The sequence below is a fragment of the Struthio camelus genome, chromosome 14 (assembly GCF_040807025.1).
Source record: "Struthio camelus isolate bStrCam1 chromosome 14, bStrCam1.hap1, whole genome shotgun sequence".
Taxonomy (NCBI): Eukaryota; Metazoa; Chordata; class Aves; order Struthioniformes; family Struthionidae; genus Struthio; species Struthio camelus.
Window position 1 is genome coordinate 4,686,387 of NC_090955.1, and position 23,642 is coordinate 4,710,028.

Consider the following 23,642-nt stretch of genomic DNA (forward strand, 5'->3'; position numbering starts at 1 on the left):
GAGCTTTCAGGAAGATTCGGTTCAGTTTTATGGGTATTTATATGAAGATCCTTCCAGGGATGGCAAAGATAATTGGAGAAAGCACAATGATGTTCTCTGGGAAACACAATGCCCTAGCAACCACTCTTCCTCTGCAGTCCTTGTTTATGAATTAAACATAGAGGCTTTAGAGGGAAAGGATAACTGGATTGAGAAGTAACAATTGAAAATAATTTGAAAGAACCCTTACTGTTGCAAGTAACATTTTTAATAATGTTTTTGCTTATGCACAGTTGGGAATATGTGTGACTTACCAGTATTGCACCAAGCATGGCAAAACAGGATAGGAGTTTTTCCGAAAGTAGTCGTCAAGTCTCAGCTGAGGATAGGAAATGAAATGATTGTGTTGAGGTCTTCTAAATAAAAGCTAATTTTTCTATTCATTACAAATACACTCTCTGAAAGCATACATTATACACCTTGTATAATAGTATGCATAAGCTCTTTAAACATGGCTCGTCTGCAAATCTGTGGAAATAATGAAGAATGATGCGGAGATCATTGCTTGCTTTTCCTAAAAGGAGCTAATAGATGTGCTCTTGAAAATAGTAGTATAACGTACACCTCCCGAAACACTGTGAAACAAGCCAGAGGGGAAGAGAAGGTCAATTGTCTTGAACTTATTTTGTCCTTTAAAGATTGTTAAAGCTTTTGATTAAATGTAAAAAAAAGGAATCAGCCACATGATGGACTATCATAACCATTTTTTTAGGGTGGACATTGTACACAGCAGTGAGAGGTTGGAACACCAAGGGGTCATTTGCACAGAGCTTCCTACAGAGTCCTGGCTTCACATTCCCGGGGTGGTTTTTTGCCTGTTCATCTCTCTATGTCAGTCACAATTAATAATCAGCAAAGGACTTGGCGGGCAGGCATCCCACGTGCTCGCAGGGTAACTGGTTAGTCCACGGGCCCTCTGAGAGCCATGCTGAGCAGTGGGGTCTCTTTCTATAAGCCCCTGTTGTCTATATCAACCTCTAGTTCCTTATTTTACACCTACTTTGTAAAGCACTCGGGGTAGTGATCTTTCCTTTGTAAAAACACACTGGACACGACTCCTGTCACCAGGCCATTGAAGGACTACCGTAGTGCAATAATAAATACACTTTTCTAAAGTACAGTTTCCTCCAGAGGTGATTCATTTCCAGAAGAGGTTATGTACCGTCCCTCACAGAGCGTAACAGCTTGTCCGCCCTTCTATAAACTAACGTCTTACTTTCCTTTTCTTTGTGATTTTTTTCACCATTTGGAATCCCAGCCAAATACATTCTCTCGCTCACCTGTATATTTGAGAATAAGATTTTCATATGCACTCATGGATCAACACATTTGAACCAAATAATTTTTATAGTTGCCTCAATATTTCTCATCTCTTCTCTGTCTTTTTCTGTTGTGAATTTGATTATTGCTGATCAGAGAGGTAAAATGCAGACTGAGCAACAAAAAGCTTTTTTACTTTTTTCTTTTCAGGATTCCCTTAGGAAGGTCAAAATCTTGGAAATTTTGATTTTTTTTTTTTTAAGGAGAGAAGTGAGTGAGGTCTCCGGAGTCTCTGAACAGCTTGAATAGATGTGGCTTATTTCTTTTTTTTATTTTTTTTTATTTTTTGCATTTTCAGAATAGGCAAATCTTTTCTAAAATATATGAAAGTGAGAAGATGTGATTATTTCAATCGTGCACTGAGTCCAAACTGTACAAAATAATTAAACAGTTGTCGCAATAACCAGGTATTCAGAGCTGAAGATCTTCATGTACATCCTCAGTATAGCCTAGCCTGCTGATAATGTGTTCAGATGCTATTCTAGGTAGAAAAATTAGTGTATTAACCAATTTGAATATTTAAACTATCCTAGGCTAATATATATATATTTTTTAATGTAATCATAGATAAAAAACCTAATTGTCTTAAAGAAACATTGACGTGTGCCAGCTTAGGTACATGGTACTCCTAGCAGGGCATTAGGTATGAAAGATATTATTCCATCAACTGAAAAATGTAGAAATTCTATTAACAACATCTGACATCAGCATGATTGAAAGTATGATCCGTATTACAGCATAAGATGTTATTTTTCAAGGTGCAATTAATATTTCACTATTTTCTGTAGACATAACAGAGAAGGCTGTATTCTCTCTGTAGGATTTACTTAATTTCATTTTTCCCTTGTGTCTGTTTTTCTTGAATTTGAGTGCTTTATATTTCAGTGCACATTTTTGAGGCAAACAAACAAAGTGTATAAACTGCATATGGAAATAGTGATAAAAAATAAGCATGCTGTTTGCAGAGAGTAATCCCTGCTGAATTATCTCTATATACCTTTCATTAGAAAGGCAGACTCTGCTGGGCTGAAATATATGAAAAGTATTATGACGTTGCATCGAGGCATGGGGATACGTGTGAAGCCTTTGAGACTTCTCTACCAGTTAAACTTAAATATGCTGAAGCGCAAGATTTTGTCACTGCAGCTGAAAATAGCAAATCTTAATATGAGGAACTCGAAGGAAGTGATTAGTAATTATTCTGGACCAGACTGTGCCCTGGTCTTGTACGGTGCTAATAGGATTTAGGAATCCGTAACTCCACTCTCCAGCTGCAAGCTGTGGCAGGGCTACACTTGAAAGGGACTCTGCCCAAGATGTGTATCCTTGAACACGACATGGTGCACTGCAAAAAGCTGGACTGTATCCTCTCTGCAGCACTGGCAGATAGTGAAAAAGAGGAGTATTCTGCACTCCATACAAATCATTCTCTTGTGCTCTGCACACAGGTGCTACAGTGTCTTGTCTTTGGGGTTTTAAGTGAGCTAACTTCCTTCTGTTAATGTAACTTCTTTAGGTTAATCAAGTACAGTGTGTCCTCTCAGATGGTATTCAGGTTAGTGTTCTTAGCTTCTCAGAGTAGACTCATTTAGTTATCACTGTGCTTCACTAAAAACTGAACAGGGATTCCCTATTAATGGGCCAACACACAGATGGCCTGAGGAGCTGGGCTGCCATTCTGTGAATTCCTTGGACAAGGGAGAAAGAAACAATGAATTAAAGCCCGTTCTGCTCTCCTCCCTCTCTCTTCCTCCCTACACCCTCTTCCCCCCGCTCCTGATTTCTCTCACAGTTCTGTTCCATCTCTTCTGCTGGAAAATATGATTTTTAATAATAATTTTTAAAAACGCTCAAATTTTAAAGTAGCCAAGCAATCTGCAAAGTGTTTGTTTGGGGTTGAATCAAAACAATCATTTTTTGGTACAGCTGCCAAACTGGAAAAAAAGTCACTTTGCCTACTGTCAGTTGGGGAGTTTAGCCAAAAGCAAGCACCACTTCAGTAAGGCAGGAAGGATTTTTTTTTTTTTTTTTGATTCATGAATCTTCTCTCCCACTGCACAAGCCCAGAATGCAAATTTATTTTATTGGCTATTTCACAGCTGTTGATTAAAATAGTTCATTACCAAACTGCAAATGTGCTTATTTGGAGAAGTTTCAGGCAGAAGAATAGTTCAGTTCTCCCCCAAGTCAAATCCTGACAATAGAGGAGACAATTAAATGTCTCACTGGCCAGTTAAAATAATACATATGCAAACCTTTTTTCCAATTTACAGACAGGGGGAGGGAGGCAAAAGAAAGGGTGGTTAAAACATTAATTGAAGGTCAAGTCACGTGTCTCATAACACGTCAGGCACCAGAGACATCAGAAAAAGCAAGAAAAAGCTTACAGAATGAAGTAAAAGAATCGCACAAAATTGGTGATAAAGACAAAGGTAGAAAAAGAAAGGAAGCTTGCAGTAGATATTAAGATGAATAATGAAACATGTTTCAAGTGCGTGTGGAAGAAGAACCTAATAAAGTAGAAAGCCAGGCCTCCAGGAGACAGCAAAATGAATTTATTGACTGAGGAAGCAGCCCTTGATAAATAATTAAAGAAATTATTTGCTTCATTGTTCTCTGGGGAGCTCAAGGGACAGTTGCTGGCAGCTGATATATATCTTCATGGATGCTGAAGGCAGCATGTCACTAAGGACTTAAAGTATCCATAGGATGGAAGTGACCGAGGTTGTGCAACCAGGCACAATTCTTAGCTTCCCTTGTGCAGGCATAGAAAAAGGTACAGAGAAAAAAAGATGGAATGGGAAATACATGTATATAGACTGAGGCTTTTTTCTAGAGTTCTGGCTGTGGCATTAGAGCATGGACATTTTCTAAGTAAAACAGTACAAGCCATTAAGTTAAAAAAGTCAGCTGAGACTTATGTTTCAAAGAAAAATATCCTTTCTTGCTTTGTGTGAGCTAACAAGCAGAAACATGAAAAATAAAATCCTTGAGGACTGAAGCGGCTAGTAGTTTTTATCTGAATAATAGCTTGGGGTAAATATAAGGATCCTTCATAGCCTTTCTTGACCTGCTAACTTTGAATTAAACTGCATTTTGCTGTCACCGTGATTTAACTTTCCCTTAGTAGCCTCATGATTTAAGAATATACTTTTTTTCCTGGTGAAGATACAGCTTGAGAAAGAAACTTAGGTTTCAGTTCAATTGCTTAGCACGATAATAGCAAAATTTACACTATACTGACTTTTTTTTTACTTTTTAGAGTGTGTTTGTTAAAAGATAATCTATTATATTGCAGTCTAAAAAGCCTTTGAAAGACAGGAAATAATGTCCTGCTAGCAGAACTGGGTTTTTGTGATGTATTGAATTTGCTGTGTAAATGCACAGCCTTATTAGCTCCAAAAGAGAAATAGAAGGAGAGGTATTTTCATTGACAAATGATATCGTAGGTCATGAGTCAAGGGTGCCTTTGAGAACATATCTAACCTGAAGTGCATGAGTAGTTCTTGGAAGGAATATTATACTTTTCTGAAAAGAAACCTTATTGTCTGCGTGTCAGTCTGCACAAAGACATGGAACTAGCACAGGAGGAAGAGAAAAATTCAAGGAGAATGTGAAGATTATTTTCCCCCGGTACGAAAATATTAGATTCTTCCTTTCCTATGCAACCCTGCCTCCTCCTGGATCGCCTTTCTCTCAAAATCTGTTGGTGTTATTGCAGTTATGCCTGGTGGGGTTAACTATGATATTAGATCAGTCAGTCAAGTTCAGCTATGTTAAAACCTTAGCAGAGAGGACATATAATGGTTTATATGTCTCTCAGTATCTCTTCTTGTCTGTTCACGCTTATATACAGACAGAATACACACTTATACACAGACAGAATATATAAACTCAGTGTGGACTAAATAAATAGTTTTCACTACTGAAGGGTGAGCATACAGCTCATGAGTGGTGGAGCAGAGCACTGAGATGAGCCAGGCGCGATCGTCTTCAACAGTGGAAAATAAATTGGTTCTGAACCCTTCACTGTGTTTGCTATGTTTTACGCTTCATCTATCTGACTGTTTATATTTCATCTAACAATGGGAATGTTCACCTCTCTAGGACCGTGCAACACCCCTAGCACTTTATATCATGTAAAAATATGATCACCAGTAATCAAACCCATCTTCCTCCTCAGACATTCCTCCACCCACAGGAAATCCCCAGTAGGCTTTTGGCCTCTGCTCGCCTACCCGATACACAGTCTGTGCTTTGTGTGAAGTCTCCTGGCTTGTGAAACCAGCCCATAGAGGGAAGTTGGCTATCAAGCACTACTAGTGGCAAAGGGAGCTCTCATAATCTAAAAAGAGAAACGTGATGGACTGAAATGAGAGAGGTTTATTACTGCTAATGTACTTTGCAATGCTTGAAACCTGGTGGGTTAGGGCACCAGCTATACCAGAAATATGATCTGTAGCATAAAAGAGCCTCTTGCCTGAGTTCTCTGAATTGTTCCGCACAGTATCAGTGATACTGAAAATACACCATAAATTGTGCTGAAGACCAACTAGCAAACAAGTTATTGTTTTGTCTTTTAAAAATGCAGTGTTTCACCATTTGCTTTCAATTCAGTGTGGGAGGAGAGAAAGACATTTCCAGCTTTTTTGGAAATGCCCTCTGTCACAGGAAACTTAAGGTGCCAAGGCAGAGAGGAGAGTGAAACCCTGGGTATTTCGACTGGAGCAAACAAGATTTAACAGCCAGGACAAAAACCCACCAGGGAGACCCTAACAGAAATGGCTTGAGGTGATAGAGAAGGAAATGTAATATATTTATTAGTGTTGTTTTGGGGAAAAAAAGTGTAATGGGAATTCTTGGAGCCTTGTAAGAACTGCCAGCCTCAAGATCCCCCTGGGATGGCGAAGGGAAGATTTTCAATTAAAAAGAGTAGAGGAGCAGGAGATGGGTAGTTTCCACCCCTCTTCAACATCTCATTTAAGATCCCTCTATAATAAAGGGAAAAGAAACTCTCCAGGAGGCTAATGATCCTTGAGGAGCCTTTCTCCCTCTCATTGACTTCTAGCCAGTGAAGCTGGATGAGTTAAATATCCTCCCTCCCTACAGTGTTTCATTTCATTTTCTTTCCTCTCATGTCTAACTCAACTAAATATCTAGTGTTTAATTTTAACAGCCTCAAAGACCATATGATAGTTCTTTGAAAAAAAGTTTTCTTGTACAGTGCTTTATTATGACCTCTGAATCAAATGAGCCTTTCCTTTTGTCCCTTTTCCTTTGTTTTTGCCTCTTCCCTCCTATCCTGTAAAGATACTGGAGAATAAAAAACATACAAAGCATGCAGATATTTAAAGAGAAACATTTACATTTGCGTTTCACTCAGGGCACCGTAGCTTTTCATTTCTGCTCCTGTGAAGCGTCTAGATGTCACTGTAATAAGCAAACGTATGAATAAGAAGCTGTACAGCTCCATTTGAAGCATTCTTGAAACCTGTGAGCTGTGGGCCCTGAAAAACTGTAAACATCTGCACTGAAACTTGTAATTCACTGGTCTGCTATTGCCAGGTTTGCTTTAAAATTTGTGAAAGTCAGAGGGGAAGATTTTTTTCTTTACTGTAGATATTCAGGAGAATTTTCCACTCTTGTCACTGAGCTGTTCAGTTACTCCAGTGATGAGCTCAGTAGGCAGAAAAGCTCTGCAGCTAGATAAGATGCAGCTAGATAGAAATGTTGGCATGGTTTGCACTATGTTAAACAAGGTCTGTGATTACACTTGCTAGAGTTCCTCTTTGAAGTGAAAACTTTATACTGATAGAATGTCTGATTAATAGGGATTTATAGTAAAAGCTCTGTTAAAATGGCAAATATATATCAGCATATATACAGTCTGTGTGTGTGTGTGTGTATATAGCTAAAGAGTTGTGTCTTTACTAGCTTATTTTCACTGCTTCAGGATTTAACTGTAGAGGGATGCAACTTTTGGGAACAGAAAGCCAGTGCCCACACAAAGAAGTCAGTACTGTAATTTGCAATTTCGTAGAATAGTTGCTTAAAAACCCCTCGGGTGAATTGCAGCTGCAGGAAGAATCATATTAAAATGCGTGTTTATTCTCAGCCTTGGAAGTCTTCAGATTAGCTTCACTAATAGGTTATGGTGATAAAGGGTTCTTCCTGACGTTAGTTCAACCAGAGTCTCTCAGGTCAGTTCAGGATGTGACACAATAGAAGTTGTTCAAATCCTTAAGTCTTTTTGCACTTCTTTTTTTCCACCTTTTGCTATTTTAGAGCCATCTGTGGGTTCACGCTGGCATAAAACTGGTGTAAGAGAGTAGAAAATCAGGCCTTTATTTTGTATTGGGAATCCTTCAGTTTTGCATTTTCTCTACTCCTGACCAGAGGCATTGGGGACTAGCAATTGGGCTGGAGCAGAAGTGGGAGCAGCACAAATGCTGCTGCTGCTGCTGCTGCTGCTGCTGCTGCTGCTGCTGCTGCTGCTGCTGGAAGACTTCACAAGGCTCAAACTGTCCAAGTAATCCAAGGTTGCACAGTACTGTCACTTTATCCATAGACTTAGGGTAGATGGATATTAGAACTGTTGGGAGGCTTCTGATTTAATTAACGTGCTAACCTAGTATTTGCACCAAAGATAGTTGGCATGCATATTGTAGGGTAAATTCACTAGAAAGTGTACATACTAAATGTTTCATTTTCCAATTATTTCTACCTTCTAGATCCTAAAATTAGTCTCCTGTTATAGGGCTTGCTGGAGCTTCTCTGCTATGTGTCAGATGAGGGCCTGACCCATATGTTTTCGAAAGTATGGCTGATAGAATTCTAATGAAAAAAGTCAGATGGAAATTAATCAAGTTTTCAATTTTCAATTAATTACATATATTTTATTGATAAGAACAAAAGGAAGCCACGTTCATGTTAAAGCTTTTCTGTCGGGCATACTGGGATATTGATCAAAGTTGCTGAGAGAAATGGTGGCCTTTGTGGGAGATTGCCTGAATAAAGATTTCGGTTCTGGGCTCTAGCACTTAAGATGTTTCATTACTCAGGATCCTGGAGTATAAAGAGTCTTTCAGTGGACGTGTTTTACACTGAAATGTAATTGAAACATATATCCTGGACAAGAGATGCCTTAAATTATGCTAAAATAAATACATTACATGGTTGACAGAGTTCATATTGAAATAGGTAAATGGCTTGCTTATTAAAACATGACGTATTAAATCAGGTACATCACTGTGAACTCAGAGTTCTAGGCTGTGCATTGCTGTAAATTTCTTCAAAAAAGGACATTTTGCACTGCACAATTTAAAGCCAAAGTCTTACTTACATAGGAGATAATATTTGGGCCATAGTAAGCCATCATTGTCACAGTGGAGTCCTTCTAAATAAAATATTCCTTGATTAGGGTTTGAATATGTGTTACTTTTCTAGTCAGACTGTTTTGCATGTGAATCACATAAGCATAGTCACATAGCATATAAGAGGGAAAAGGTATGACATGGAAAAGAAAGAAAGAAGGAAACGAATTCTTTACCGTGAGCTGAGTTTCATTTGTTAGAATATCTGTTAACTGTATTTTGCCACTTCAGACCAGTTGTTAGAAGCCTTGGTTTAGTCTGTTTTTCTGCTTCTGCACATTTGTTCCTGAAAAAGAAGTAGAGGACAATTGCTCCAAATCTAAGTGCTTTTATAATTAGTATAAGCACAAAAGAGAAGGTGCTATTTTAAAAACTCAGCTTTCATCTTTGTCTCAGATTCTCATATCTTTAAATCTTCCTGTACAAATCTGCATTCACTTTTCTTGCTCTAATTTTAAAGGATATAGAGAAGTATCTAAATTGCTATCCATTATTTCTTGTAAGTACTGCTTAAGCAAGGTTGAGAGCAGTCTAAAGCAAACACTTGATTAAAATGAGTGTCTCCGTGTCAGTCAAAGTTAGTGTGTTTGCAAAGAGATGAAGCAGCATGCTGATTTATTCACATATATATCACAACAATCTTTTTTTCTTTTATTTTTCCATTACTAGATAGTAGTGCAGTGCAATATTTTGTATGTCAAAATAAGAAAATGTTCTATCTGCATTCCCTTCCCTAGGGTTTGAGTTTGCCTGTCAACAGACGAGAAGACAGAGCTGATAATGGCAAAGACACAGCAGAATTCCCTTCTCTGAAAGTAACTGCACATGAATTCTTCATAGGAACAGTCCTGAAAATACCTGCAGGCCGGGATCCCAGTCCAGCAAAGTGCTTAAAAGCATGTGTTTGACTTAAAGGTCCACCTTTGTTTTTCTAGTCTCACCCACTTAAAAGGAGAAAGTAGTTTTCTTTCCTTTCTAAAATGCATTGAAATGCAGCCTCTGAAATTTCAAGCACAGATGATTTTTATCTGTACTTGTGGAGACAGAAAACAGTGTTGTTTTCCTTTGTAGCTATTTTTTCTCCTCTTTGGCTTTGGAAAGCAAATGATGTCCCAGCTGGATGAGCAAGCCCATACGGGCCAGTTAAACCACCGATCCCTGCTCGCCCAGGCTAGATTACATGACTCCTGCACCACTACCTCAGTGTCTGCCCGCATGCTTTGTGAGGGAAGTCTTTATGCTATAGGCGTATAGAAGGCCTGGTATTGCTTCTTTGCAGTCATGGACAAGAACATTGTGATTTGAAATCTTATGTGAAAAAGAGCATTATCGTTTTGTTGATTAAAACCATGTCAGAGCCATAGTATATCTTGAAAGAGATGGTAGACCAAAGTAAAGCATGTGGAGATCCTCACTGGGAAAGACAGCGAAGTGCTTTTGTGTCTCTTCTCTTGTTCAAAGAATCACAGGAACTAGGACCTGGATGTACGGGCACAACATTATGTGTTGGGCCCAAAGTTTAGCAATTGGTTTCTTCCAGCTGTTTGCTTGGGTGCTGAATGATAAGGCGGATGCTAGTTATTAGCTAAAGAAATCCCTGGTACTCAGTTGAAAGAGCGTGAGCCATGAAAGCATGTTATTTAAATCCCCCAGTGGGAGCTCTTTCCCATGGAGCTTTGCAGGCAGGTGAGTCTCACTCACAAGGTGAATTTGGGATAATGCAATATTTTTGGCATGTTCTATAGCCTCTTGTTCATTTGGACAGCCCTTCTTTACCTCATGAAAGACGAATGTTAGTGGAGTCCAAAGGCAAATGGGAATGCAGTGACTAAGGGCTGCCCGGTCTATCCAGGTTATTGCAGATAGTTCCCAAAGAACTGTTATTAATAAAGGTGACCAGTCAACATGGACCCTTTATATCTTATCTTTCTTTCCACATGCCCACAAGAATGATACAATGCATCATCAAATAACATCCATATCCCAGGACAGATTTGCTCTTGGGGCACATTATCATAGCTCCACTGTAAACAATGGTTCTCTGTCAGGAGGAGCTTCTTTCAGACTCATATTTCTCATGCCCATCTGAGAACTGGCTCTATTTCAGTGATGAATGAAGAAATTCTGATGGTAAATAACTCTTTGATCTAACAGAATAGAAAGATATTAAAAAGATCTTGATGAAGTGAGCCTAATTCAAATTTGAAATGAACCCTTTTAGCTATTAAAATAACTTACCTTGGAATTAAATGGGCTTTCTGCTCTGTGATACCCTTAAATCAAAAGTATTGCCATTTAGAAAGTGCAGCCAAACAGTATGGGCTTGATGAACAAATTACCGAGGGAGGTTCTTCAGCCCACGTAATCCAGTGTGTCAGACACCGCTTATAGTAGCTTGATCTAAAAATCAGGGAGACTTATTATTCTTATATATATTCCGTGGTTTTGGAGATGCTGAAAAGGAAGATACAGTAAGTGTTCAGATATTGTTGTGTTCTATATAGGCAGCCACTGCTTATTCCTATACTGAAAACCTTAAAGGGAGAACAAACTTTTTTTTTTGTCTCATCTTCAGTATCTGCAGAGAGCATGCAGGACAGTTAGGAAGAAAATGGTGGTCTAAGAAAATGGTGGAAGCTTTCTCCTGCGAAGGAGAATAGATGAAAATAAAGAAGTTGAAAAAGAAGCTATAATACCTAGTCCAATAGCACAAGAGAATTTTCTGATGCTTCTAATGGTTTTTAAATTTAGTGTGGTTTCGTGCCTGAGAGGTCTTTCTGAGTTTGCTTTATTTGCCGTAAGAAGAGATGAGGGATGTTATCTAGAACTTAGAACTTATTGTCCCAGAAAGTGCAGGCCAGAAACCAGATCCTACATGAAAAAACCAGCAAGAAAAGCAAAATATCTTTACCAAGATGGAAAATCTGTGGTATGTCACTTGAGGGTTTTTTTTTTCTTTTGTTAGAACTTAGTAAATGAGACACATTGCTCTTTATATAATTTGTGCAGTCTAGCACTATTCAAATGTCAGCTTTCAAAGAAAGGCACTTGGTGTGTGCTTAGAAAGGGTTCATACCTTCTTGGGAATTGTGGTTTAATTTGCTACAGAAGCAACTGATGAGGAAGATGAGAAACTGCAGTCACCAGGCATCTCAGAGAAAAGGCAGAATTCTGCAGATTCATTTTTCAAAGACAATAAAACCATGATGAACCTCCCATTTTCCTCAAAAGATTCTCAGTGTATTAACAGAAATCTTACCTTACTGCTCTTTCTTCCTTATGGTTAATGAAATGGTATGAACAGTAATAGGAGGCAACTGAATATCCTGGAATTTATTATGCTAAGATTGGGGTAATCAAAGTTCATGTCATAATCTAAAAACAAACATGCCAAAGGGACCAAAACATACAGTACTGAAGTCCAGACTAAAAGACAAGAACAAATACCCGTAGTCTGGAGGCCTGTAAGTAGAATCAGTTCATGAGGTTTTGCATGTTGTCGTGTTTTGTTGAAATTGTGAATAAGGTGGAATAGAAGTGTGCTATATGGACTGTGCATAAAGACACATTTCTTAAGTTCCTGGTTTCAAAGATAGACATTAGGTGTGTGCTTAAAAAGAGGTCAGATCACTGGTGCAAAGACATCTTTCCTCTAAGTATGCAGCCTCCATTTTCCATACAATTTGCTTTATTCATGTATGTATGCAGAAAGCCTTGTGGATGTATCTGAGAGTATCTTTTGTGAGGAGTGAACCTGGCTTAAATAATGGATCTTGTTCTCAGCTTGATTTAACCACCATGAGGAAAAGCTGTAGCTCAGACAAAGTGGTAATCCAAGTTAAAGATGCCTTCACTCCTAAAATGCACTGAGGTGAAGGTAAGGGAAAGGAAAGAAGGAAAACTACATTAAAGGAGAGGAGAGGAAAGCGGAGGGTTTTCTTGAATTTCTAAAGGACCAAGTCAGGTTAGTTGTGACCAACACTCTAATAAGACTATGCAGAATGTCATAGTGTTAGCTGTTGGATCACTAATTCAGGGTAAAAATTACCTGCATACTACCTTTACTAGTTAACGCTGAAGTGTAATTCCTCCCTCTTTACTTTGCGAAGAGGATGAAGAAAAACTCTCTAGCTCTTGCTAGCTGGAAGTCAATGACAGTTTTACCACTGATTTCACTGGAAGCAAGATCAAAGTTTATAATCATTTTTTTGCTTTTATGGTTAATAATTATTATTTATTGTTGCAGCAGTGCTGCAGTAAGACTCTTCAAATAAGCTGTAAGATAGGAAAGGTAACATTGCCCTGCTACCCCTAAAAAATTATAAGCACAAGAGTGAGAGAGGAGGGGCAGGAATGTAAAGCAGGATTTTGATGGGGGAAGCCGAAATGGTGATGATTATGAAGAAAAAAACAGACAGCCCTTGTTTGTGTTTTGCTGCAAAGATACTGCAGAGATACCATTCAAAAAAGAACAGTCCGTCAGTGCAAAAAGATACAGACATTGTAACGTAGTGTCAGGATAGTGTGAGAAAGACTGAGTAATCTGCTGTAGTCTGTCGTCGGTCTAGCTCTTGCCCTCTGACTTAAAACTACTACCTGTTTTAACTTGAACATCGAATTTTTTTCCCCCTACGCTTGCTGAAAGCATTTATACATGCAACTCATGTCACTGGTCTGGCTCTGGGTTTTCTTTTTCTTCTATTGCATCCTCCCTTGTATTCTAGGCAAGATTATTTTGAGGTCCAGAATACGTGATAGAAGTCATCATATGTTTCCTGCAGTCAGAATACGTGCCATCCTCTAGCACTAGCATGCATCCAGAGTTTAAACTTGTTTTTTTGGTCAACAAACTGGGGGCAATACCTAGGGGAGACAGAGCAGTTCTATAATAATCAAGGTTGCTCTGAGACATACTGGTCGACTAGCCGGTGTTCCCTCCTGGGATGCCACTCTACTGCTTCTAATGTGGCCAGACAGAAAAATCACTTTCTGTCTCTTTATTATTCATTGGGCATCTCTTCAAGTACAAAATGCAAAGGGAAAACTACTTCAGGTTATAAATCTTTTTGTGACCCAAATATCTGTTTTTAACCAAATATCTGCAGGACCCATACCCTTTTATGTGTATGTGCTATGCAGGTGCTAGACATTTTACTACCTGTATTGCATATTTAAAATTCTCTATTACGTTCCTAGCCTGTGGGACAGACTATAAAGATCTGAAATGTTCGAACCTCCAGCTTTAACTGAAGTGTCTCTGAAGTTCAGGTTAGCTTCATTTTAGGTCATTGTGATTTAACAGTTCTTTGCTACTCCAAATATACTTTCTTATTTGCAAGTTATGGGACTTCAAAGTATTTGGAAATTACTTATGCTTGATAGCTGGGATTTCCTAAGAAATCTACAGAAGTTAGGCATTAAATCTAATCAGACTTTAATGGGAAGCAGATACTTCAGCATAACGAGTAAGTTCAAATTTACGGAAAATCCTATGGACTGGAAACTAGGCTAACAGCTACAAAACGTGTGCAAAGAGTGTTTTGCATCCTTCTGCAGATGCCATTGAAAAGATTGAGGTTGTTTTCCAAAAAACACAGCAGAGGAAAACAAGCATGTAGGCATAATAATGGCAGTCTATGAAAAATATAGCAAGGGAAGTTTCTTTTCAGCTTTATTCCCAGCAAATGGGGAGAGCGTCAGTAGCTTTTTCCTGAACCCTCTGAGATTGAATTTTGCAGGGCTTTTTCAAAATGTTCTGTTCTGTGGTCCTGAAGGAATCCTTAATCAAGCAAAAATGACACCTGCATTTGCAGCTTCTTTCCCCCTCTCCTGCCCCTACTTGCTCTTCCACCTTTTTGTTAACGCTGAATTTATTCTGAGAAGCCTCAGACACAGAACTGTATCTGGTATTGGGCTTTCTGTGTTTTTTCATATAGCGTCCATTATCTGAGAGTGTTAAGGAAGTGTCGGCAAGTTTGTTAGCATCCACATGCAAGATATTTAAAAATTAATCAAAATGGAAAGTATGAGACATGCTGATGTAGATGGCAGCCATTTCTAATAGCAAACAAAGGTCACTGAAGTCATTCAGCAGAATGGCTACAATTTTTGATTAGCCTTATAGTAAGGTATCATCTTAATTCCAAATGTGAAAGAATATATAGCAGTTAATGAAAGGGGTCTAATTCTTGTTTCATTAGTTTTACTTCAGTGAGGTAACAGAAATCAGCTGATGATTTAGCCTGGGGATTCAGGGGAGATATTCCCAATTTATGTTAATGTAAATAAGGGGAGAATCAGGCTCAAAGTCTATTTTAGCAGTAAATTATTTCTAGAACTGTTATATAGATTTTCATTAATTGTGTTTGGAAGAAGAGCTCGTGTGGTAAAACATTCCTCGGAAGCTTTACTTACCTGTTCATCTTTTCAGGGTTTGAAAAATAGCCTGCTTCTATTTTCAAACAATATGTAGTAGTTCAATGTCAAAGACAAATGCATGCTGCAGTATTTAGACCTAAATTATACCATCGTGGAGTTCTAAATGGGGAGAACCTGCAGCATGTTTCTGATTCATCTGAGCTGTAATCTGACTGTATCTGTGCTGAATTTCAGATGAGTCTATACCCCTTCCGGTACACACGTTTTTACAGTAGGTCGGATTATGCCTTCAAACAAATTGTGTTTAAATCCCCTAAGGGGAATTTTGATACCCCGTTAAGTGCTCCTGAAGATACAATTGGTGCTTTGGAGCTCTGTAGTCTGAAACCAAAGAGGAATTTCAGTGCCAAAACTTCATCTGGTATAAATCAGTAGAGTTCCATGTAGTTATCATGATTTGTGCAAGCTCAAGACCTGGCCTTTTATTCTGAAATACTAAGAACAAGACCCCCGTGTGGTCACAAGGCTGCAGACCTTGGCTGCATAAATACACAGAGAAGTTTGACATCTATGGTCATGACATCTCAGCAGCTAGGCTCTGCAGTGGGACGCACTCTTACAAACCTGAGGGAGCCAGCCTAAACTGGCCCTCCAAATAGAGCTGCTGCCACTGAACTGGCAGAGTGAGCTCCGAATTGGTTGCCTGGAGGCGGGAGTCCTGTTCCCTTTGCCTCTGCCACAGTTCTGGCTGCAGTAGTCCCCGACTTCTGTCACTGCCTCGGCTGCTCTGATGACCCCGCTGTGCTGTCTTCTCAACTCTTTGATGCCTTGGTCACCTATTTCTGCTTTTAAATTGATGGCTCATTTTATACTTGCTTCCTGAGGATTGGGAAAGTATCCTTATATGCAAAACATTCTGAGTATTCCCTTAAATTCCTTTTCAGAGCGAACACCCAAAGCTGGCACTTCTGAATGCAGCATGGGACTGTTAGAGAAGGAGGAAGAAAAGTGTGAAGGAAAATACTGGAAATGAATAGTGGCCAGGTCTGGTAGGTACGTACCCCTAGGTAATCCATTTCTTTTCCTCTGTTATAGGGGGTCTAACTTTGCAGTTGCTGACACATACCCGAATTGGCATCCACTGATTGCTCTCCAAAATGACCAGTGTCATATTTTTAAAGAAATTAAAGGCGACAGCAACTTGTGTACAGTTTGCTAAACCTGAATACACCAACTTACTTACTGAAAAATCAGAATGTTCGTTTCATAATCCTTAAATGCCTGCTTCCAATTTCATTCCAAATGTGTATCTTCAAGTGCAATATTCAGTCACATAGAGCAAATACACAGTATCACAAAGTGATGTTTGCTTCCATAGTCCCCAATCTGCAAACACTTACAAATATGTTCCAGTTCAGATTTATGACCACTCCCACAGGTTTGTAAAATTAAGCACATGCATAAATGCTAGTAACATCAGAGCCTTAATTTGTGCTTCCTTGAACTGGCAAGGGGCCCATATACTTTGTAACTTTAATTCTACAAGACAGTCTCTGTGCTCAGAGAAACGACATTTTAAAAATGGAACGTCTGTATTAACCCACACTACCTTGAGCAATGAAACTAATGAAGCCTGCTTTCTTGCAGTTTTGTGTGTTGTAGTTAGATTCTCTAGTGCCTAGTAAAGTGAGAACTCCACCTGAAGTTCTTCACACAATGGAGGTATTCATAACATCTTCCTGTATAGGAGGAAAGGGACAGGAAAAATGAAGGTCGTTTGCCTTTTTAATTTTTTTAATGCCAAATCAGTGTGTGTTCCTACTTTTCTTCATTCTTATTTTTGTGGAACTTGGAGTCATGTCTTATATTTGAGATGGATACACAGTCACTCAAATTGGTTGAAATTGCTCATGGAGCTCAAAAGTTATATGAGGGAGGAGAGGACAACGAGGTGAGGTGGATTCAACAGGCCTTGTTTTTTAGGCAAGCAGGTTTATAAGTTGTATATTTTTGTCCAATGGACAAGAGATGTATGCAAAGTAAATCATCTCTAGAAACTAGAATCATATATAGATCTTATATAATTAGCAAGTATCCTTTGGCTCCTACAAGACTCTACTCTGCTGTCTGTTCTGTGGACCACTTGGACTTCTTGGTCCCTTATTTTATTTAGTCTTACGGGGAGAAGTGTGTATTATAAAAGCGTGTAATTATAGCATGCTAGGTAGATATTTTCTAGTGTAGAAGGTCCATATCAGTTGAGATTTCTGTTTCAAAATGCTCAGCAGTAAGCCAAGACTGTTTGAGTTTGAAAAATGCTATTAGGTGTATTCAGTGTTAACATCCTAGGCTCCAGCTAGGAAACCTGCAATTGATAAATAGACACTTCATTTGAACTTGGCACAACCTTCAGTCAGCTTTGCATAACTGTGGATGATATTATAGATTGTGAACAGAGTAGAATACATTAGAGACAGACTAGGTGATATCAATTCAACAAGCTGGTAATTTCAACATAAAATATTTCCCCAAGTATATGGGAGTATGTTTACTTCTGGGGTGGGCAGAATACTGAGTGGTTCTCTTAGGTTTGGAAAAGCTATCAAAAGTAACCAAAGAGCTCACAGAAACAAAAATGTGGAGCTTGTTTCCTCCCTTTCCTTAATATCTGTTAATACCACATTTTTCAAAATCTTCTGTCATTTCTTAGCTGCTTCTTTATTTGCAAGGATCCAGATATCCCAGAAAATGTCCTCTCCTTGTATGATTTAAAATATATTAATTATTTTTAATGATGTAAATCAATCAGGGTGTAACCCAAAGGCCACTGAAATGTTCCAAGATGCATTTTAAAATTTATATTATTACATAATATGCATATTTTTATAGTTGTGCAAATGCATCTGAGAGAAACTACTAGGAATTAATAGCGTAAATAGAATTTCTAAACTCGAGATTTAGGTATTCTCTTAAATCAGATTCTTAACTTCAAGCTGTAATTTTTCTATCAAATCCAATTTTTTTGTATCAAATCCAGTGCTGTTAATGCACTGTGCCTGGTATTCTTTTTATATTGAGAAGGCAGCAGTCCCAGCCCAGCACTTTCTTCTTGTATGCGGAAAAATACTTGTACCTGGATCTTGCCGGCCTCCTAATTATTAAGCTATTACCTACTTGAAAAACTAGGTTCATATCACGTTATACTAGTATATGAAAAAATGAAGGGGAAGGAGAGAGGAATATACATGCCAGTTAATAGATGTAAAGAGGAGAGGTTATAAAAGGTGATGCTATCTATTAGAAGAACAAAGGAGGAGTGATATCCCTGAAATTGCTGATGGAAAATCAATTCCGTAACATGCCATTAGTCTGTAAATATCAGGCACCCTCAGCCTGGAATATTTGCTGTGGAGATAATGCAATATTCAACATTTGGAATATGACCTATACGGAAAGTAAATCAACTGACTATTTTTAAGAAAGAGAATTGCTATAGGGAAATTGGGTACCCTGAAATATAGCCCCCATGTTAGCTGGGTCTCTCTTTGGCAAGCTGTGAAATTCCTTCCCGCGTTCTCGGAAGCAAGGTGCATTAAGGCAGAAGGAAGACTATTCTTACTTTTGAATCGCGTAGTGCCTGTTTCCAATAAGCATGTATGGGGTAGTGCAAAGATTTCATAGCAGAAAGATTTCTTCATCAACAGATATTCAAACAAAGCTAGGAGTAGACTTTCCTGGTGTGGGGGATAGAAGATCTTTGAGTATTGGTGAAAACCTTGTGGGTAGAAGGAAGTGAATTGTTCCAGACTTCCATAAACCGCACAAAAGCAACTTCTATTGCTGCAGATTTGCTGCTAAATTTACAGTTTTAACAGAGTTCAATATAACGTATGGATGATGGTGGTTATAGCAACAAAGTAAGTCAGCTTATCAGTGGTGCCCCAGAGGGGCTCTCACAAACCCTACAGGGATGGGCTGCAGGCACTTGCCAGGGCCATGGGATGGAAGTTTCTGCTGTGCCTGTACAACACTGGAGGAGAGGATACCAAGCAACCACCACCGCAGAGCAGTAACTGCTGCTGCAAAATGGTCCACAAAACTGAGAATCTGAAACTGCAGGTAAGTCAGAGTTTGAATCGGTCTGCCTATATAATGTGTAGCATGAACTGAAAGTGTTGGGGTTGGTGAGGGAACAGGAAGGAAAAAAAAAAAAAAAAAAGGAAACCTGGGCTTTAGGTATGCTGATGAAGTCCCTGGGTGGGGACTCTGCCTGTCCAGGGACTACCCCAGCTCTTGGTACCTCAGTCATTTCGCAGTCAGTGGGGACACTCATCTGTTGGAGCTCCACTCCGGCCCCTCTCCGCACGCTGTGCCGGGAGTGCAGACAGATTCCCTCCACGTAGATGTCCCAGAGGGTCATAGCCCTAAAAATGAGTTCAGGCACCAGTTCCTCCCCAGACACAAGGGCACGGAGCCTGGTGAGGTAGCTGGGAGCTGCACATATCCTGGAGAGCATATTCTTCCCATAGCAAGGTGTTTCCATCAGGAGGGAAAGAGGTTAAGAAAGAAACGATGTGTCCACACAGAGCTTCATGCTGTCACAGGGCAATACTACAATTTTAGCACAAACCTGCTCCCGCAGGGCTCTTGGTGGCCTCCCTGCAGCTCTGGGGGCACTCTCAGCAATCTCCTTGATTTCTTCTATCCCTGTCACCCCCACACCTCTTGGTGCATTGCAATAACTTTCATTTTTCCATCCTTCCCCATGTCTCCCTAGAAAGGCAATTTATTTTTTATGAGCGAGTAATGGCTCTCAGACTCCGAGGACGTGCTAGCTGCTTACAAAAATAGTCAAAATCCTGGCAAGTGATCACCAAAATGAGTGAAAGGTGATACATCTTCTTTATGACAGAGATTAACATTCCATGTATCATATACATATATATGTGTATATATATTCAATACATTAATTTATGCAGTATCTCCATATGACCCTTTGAAACACTTTTGCATGAAACTAAACAGTATGCATGGTTTTCCTTGTTGTAAGCTAATCCTAAGGGCATATAAAACAGCACATTCTTAACTGCTCTTGCTTAATCCCTGGAAAAACTAGGAGTTTCTTAAGTTCCTAGAATTTTGCTAGAACTGTAAGTTCATCCAGCAATTACAACATCAGGTGGGATTTTACCTGCTGGCTTCTCTTCTCTTCTGGGGGAGGGGAGAAGAAATTATATTTTAGTGGCTGAAAAGAATTTCTTTTTCATAGGTATTATAACTTCATGGAGGCTCTTTGACAGGAGTGAGGATAGAGCACATGAGAAAGGTCTGTCAGAAGCCCACAGGGAGTCCGTCAGGGTCTGTTTTTATTAAGCTTAACACCAACTATATTTCTTACGGAGTTATTTTCTTCTTCAAGGATAATTTGTCAGAATCAGACAGGCTATTCATTTCTCCCCGCTTGTAAATACCCAGTGTGTGCTCCATCACCAGCACTCTGTTCTGAAGTGGAGGGGGACTCATAAAAACAAGCAAAGATCTCATTAATAACCAAGGAATATTGGACTCTTTTTTTTTTCTACTACTTATATTTAGAAATAAAGTATTGGCTCCCTCTTAATTTGCCATGCAAGGCGTTTTAATGCTCCGTCATCCTCTTTGTATGGCCTAATACTCTAATTCTGGATTAGGGAATTAGACTATTAGGCAATATGTACTCTTTAAAGCAGCAGCCTCCAGCATCTGGATCCTCAGTGACACTCTGAAAAAGCCTAGCAGTTGGCTTTCATTTTCTGTATCTTGATGAGAGTTTTACTTCCCAAGGGGTTTAGGCAACACATACTGTGGATGCCAAATGTTCCTTGCCCTCCAAGCAGGGAATTAATTTGCTCTTTAATAAAACAGACAAATAACATGCACTTCTACCACTGTGGTGTTTTACCACTCATACTTGTGTCTGTAAGCTCTCTGTCAGCATCTTGTGTTTAAAAGCAAAACGCATTCTCTGCTGATGTGAGATCATTGAGCTTCATGTTTTAATAGACTCCCACCTATTTATATTAGTCCAGACTGTGGCTGAACAAATGAATTGGTCTGAAGTTTGATGTTATATATGAGGTAAAATGCTGGTTTTCGGTGAATAAGGAACAGAATCCATTAGTATGCATTAGAATGCAACAACATTAGTGAACTGTAGATTTAAAAAAAAATCATCAGTCAACATAATTTGTTTTTCTTTTCATAGAAGGTTAGCCTTCATTTACAGAAAACAAAGCTTAACGAAAATCTTCTTCCTCAAATTTCACAATAAACTTTGCTGTGGGATATAACTAGGCCTCTATAATTCAACTTGCAACCAAGAGCAACGTTTTCCAAGGCTTCAATCCTGAAAAAAATTTGTATCATTTCTTAACTTTATATAATGAATAACAATTAGTTCCCCAGGAACGAAATGCCTATCCCCATCAAATAAAAGGAAGAATTCCCCTTGCTTACACTGGGACTAAATTTCACCCTAATCTGCAGAGGAATGCCAAAAGTCTCGTGTGCGTGTGCGTGTTTGTGTCTTTGAGATATTAGTCTTAGCTGAGTGAACATAGGATCTAGATCTGCAGATCACTGGTCCTTTTGATTATAATTCCTCATGTGAGCAACAATTTTTAAGACCAAGGCCATTGTTAGATTTAGACTAGCTCTGTATGAATATAACTTTAAATTTACAGGATGAGTAACTCACATTTTTGTCCAAGACTTGCATTGTATTTCCTACCATGTCAACCCAAACAATTGCAGACATTGCAGTGTTAACGCTTACCCCTCCCATTCTCTCTCCACTGGAAACTGGGGCAAGTTTTCCAGACAGTGTTCTGAAAGCAAAAAATGCCTCAGAATATTCCATATGCAATACATCCGTAAAATACTGGTGAGTGCAGCAGTGTGGGTCAGCTTGGAACCCCCGAGGTTAATCTGGGGTGGTTAATCATAGTCATGCCGGAATGATAGGAAATAAGTTGATTAGAGAACCTTACCGGGCTACTATGATAATTATGGAGGAGCTATGCCGGTGACTTCAATGCCTTTTGAATTCTATCCTAACCTTATGATACAACGTTGGCTATAAAGGATACCAAACTAAAATGTCAGAACATAAATTTGATTTGAGTACCCTGATCCTTTTATTTGCCTATAAAGCTCTAGGTAAACTGTTGCACTGTGGAAATAAATAATAAATTATGACAATTAATAATTGATTGTATTTCTTGAGCTCAGCATTTCACATTCAGTGACCTACCTGGCCTCCTCAATGAGTACAAAGATTAGTCATCAGCAAGTGTTTTTTAATGGTTGCTTTTACCTCTTGTTTACTAGCATTGTTGACCCCATTCACATTGTATAATGTAATTTTAATGCTGACTTTGTAATCAAGGAGTATGTGTGTGTGTTTCAGAGAACTGTAACTAAGATTCAGAGCAGCTCTAAAGCTTACAAAGCAGATTTACCTGAATGCCTCCTTTTCGCTTGCACTCGAGGTTCAAGTAGATTTAGTATTAGTTAAAGCGGTAAAGGTGTTAAGCGTTCAGCTGCCGTTGATTACAGTGAAATTCGCAGAGATGCAGTATTTCTCTGGAAATTTACGAATACATGCCCCAAAAGTGGTTTACGGAAGGAGCCTTAGCCTGCTACTGTGGTTATCACAGGAAATGGAGTGGACCAGGCACCTACGCTGTACAATCACTAATTCTGGATCTGCACATAGGAACTGGCTCAGGCATACAGACCAAGTAACCACAGCACATGGGTTTATGGTTTATGGTGCTGTTTGGAGGCTGGCTGAGGGCAGATGATGCCTGATGTCACTGGCTCTTAACGTTTGAAGCCAGCCCCTCAACAATTTCCTAAACAACCTGGAAGTAGTAAGCTGTGTTTTCTACTACATCAGTACATGGTTATCATCCAGCTGTGGGGTTTTTCATCTGAACACAAGAGCCCTGAAGCGGAATGACAACCTGTTTTTCTTACTTTGAACTACGTATATTCAATTCAAGTTATACTTTTAAAGCATAGGTTAAAAGGCTATTGCATTATCTTTTTGCACTATACATGTGCTCTCATAAGTTACCGTTACCAACAGTGCTGAAAAACAAATTAAAACTAGGATACCGAATGCTAATCTGAATAACGGGGTTTATGTCATTCAAGAATGGATGAGAACAGGAATAGTAATCTCAACCGTAAATATAATTATTTCTGTTGTGTCAACAGTTAGTCATATATACACCTGGAACAGGCAATGTACTCTATGTGGGAATCTCAGGAAGAAAGGTGATAAGTAGTAAAGATTTGAACAAGAAAACCTTATGTCCCTTTTCTTTTAAGACGTTTGCAAGATTATCTGCAAAGTCAGTATATGGCAGCAATAAACTCTTCTGAAATTAAATGACAGTCACTTAGAAGGAAACCTGGGATAAAAACTTCCAAAAAAGAAATTGATTTAATGTTTGAAAGTAAACTGCATCTGTAAATTTATTTTTG

The 23,642-nt window shown here is 38.9% G+C and overlaps 1 protein-coding gene across 1 annotated transcript in view; it reads left to right on the top strand.

Annotated features, from left to right (window-relative positions):
- LOC104153258 (contactin-3) overlaps positions 1–23,642 on the top strand; it is a 251,764-nt gene that overhangs the window by 64,326 nt on the left and 163,796 nt on the right. The window contains exon 2 of the mRNA XM_068960388.1: positions 16,055–16,163. The gene's annotated coding sequence lies outside the window, so the exon portion shown is untranslated. The remainder of the gene's footprint in view (positions 1–16,054; positions 16,164–23,642) is intronic.